The sequence below is a fragment of the Chinchilla lanigera genome, unplaced genomic scaffold, assembly GCF_000276665.1.
Source record: "Chinchilla lanigera isolate Chin_1 unplaced genomic scaffold, ChiLan1.0 scaffold00041, whole genome shotgun sequence".
Taxonomy (NCBI): domain Eukaryota; kingdom Metazoa; phylum Chordata; class Mammalia; order Rodentia; family Chinchillidae; genus Chinchilla; species Chinchilla lanigera.
In genome coordinates this window covers 16,260,444-16,262,223 of record NW_004955442.1, presented here as the reverse complement: position 1 = coordinate 16,262,223, position 1,780 = coordinate 16,260,444, and the positions used below count along the sequence as shown (strand labels likewise).

The window sequence follows — 1,780 nt, the reverse complement described above, 5'->3', positions numbered from 1 at the left end:
AAAAAAAAAAAAAAAAAAAAAAGTCAATCAAAACATTTGGTGAACAAGCTGATTCTATAATGCATATGGAAAGGCAAAAGAAACAGAGTAGCCAAAATAATTTAAAACGACCAAAGTAAGTAATCAAGACACAGTGGTACTGGTAAAAAGGCAGCTACACAAATCAATGATACAAAACAGAGAGCCCAGAGAGAGACTTGTACAAATACAGTGAACTTACTTTTTAAAATGACAATTAACTGTATGCATTTTATATGCTGTCTTAATATGAATGGGACCACTTTTCTACTTCAGCCATTTTTGAAAACAAAGTAAAATAACCTAAGTAATACAAAGTATTAACATACTGCATAAAGATATAAAAACAGACATATTAATTCTAGTTAGGAATATAATTATGATGTTACTTTTTAAATAATCCACAAATGTGCTTAGGAAATCACACAAACATAAATCACTGATTTGAACGAAATGCATAAATTTTTGGCAAAGCTTTATAGTTGTAAAAAACAAAGAAATTACCAAGGAATGCACAAAATTAATGTTTATTCCACCCCTGTATCATATTCCTAGATCCTTTACCAATGTTACATGTGGAAAAAAACAAAAGAAAAACTGAAATCAGAATCACTAATGTTATCAAGTAGGAAAACAAATAAATTAAAATCTTGCAGCTATCAGCAAGAGAATAGCAAAGATAATGGTGTAAAAAGAAACAAAGAAAATTGCAGAAAATGATATACATTATACTCTTCCAAACCAGCAAAATATGCTCCTGCATGCAGTGTAACACAATTGTTTTTCCTGTTAAGATATAGAAATACAAGCTCTTTTTTGAATACCATGAGTGGGTAAAATGTATTTGTAATGGTAATTCTACTAAGCTACTACAGAGCAGACCAGAATTTATGGATTCTGGGGATGATGTGTACTGTAATTCTTTGATTGATATAGAGGATACTCCAGCAAAAATTTTAAAAAAACATACACACAAACATACAAGACAAAGGCAAATGAGACTTCTCTTGTATGTTGACAACATTTAGATGGAATCAAAATTAAACGCAGTCCACTCTACTTTTGAAGAGGCTTTGGTTCAGCTTCCAAATCTTGACTGTTTGATGCAGACTCCTATGGGAATACTCAGAAGGTGTCTTCTTAAACAACAAACCTATTAGTAGTGGTGGAGCCCCTCTTAGTAGCTGTGTCCCGTGGGACTGGTAAACAATCTCTACCTTTGGAGGAGGCCCTGACCTTTCCTTGTACACTCTCCCTATAGGTTCAAAAGCCTCTCTGTCTTCACATTCAGGAGTCCATATCGCTATCTTATCCCCTTCAGCTCTAACACTAAGAACAGCTCTGCGTACATCATGGCTGTACTCATCAAATGATTCTCCAGTAAGGGGCAGCAGTGTCTCTAGCCAGAAGCAATCAAGGCCACTTCATCGAGATCATTGTTTGTTCAGTGTGACTAGCCATCATCCTCCCTGTTTGTTTTTCTCATCTTCCCACAATGGCTCAATACTATCTTTAAAGAGTGAGTAGTCACAGCCAGGCATGAAATTACTAGGCAACTGGATTGGGTGTTCAGAGCCCAAAAGTCTTCAACAGTATCAAATTTAGAGATCAGTCAAAGGTTTGCTCGCCAAGTTTTACTTTTATCATTTTTTTAAAAAACCAGAGTGATGGAGCTGGGGATTTAGCTCAGCGGCAAAGCGCCTGCCTGGCAAGCGCAAGGTCGTGAGTTCGGTTCCCGGTACCGGAGAAAAACCAAAAAAAT

The 1,780-nt window shown here is 35.8% G+C and overlaps 1 protein-coding gene and 1 pseudogene across 1 annotated transcript in view; both read right to left on the bottom strand.

Moving 5' to 3' along the window:
- Lmf1 (lipase maturation factor 1) overlaps nucleotides 1-1,780 on the bottom strand; it is a 110,777-nt gene that overhangs the window by 98,684 nt on the left and 10,313 nt on the right. The gene's annotated exons all lie outside the window — the stretch shown is intronic.
- On the bottom strand, nucleotides 1,159-1,666 carry LOC102028345 (annotated as a pseudogene).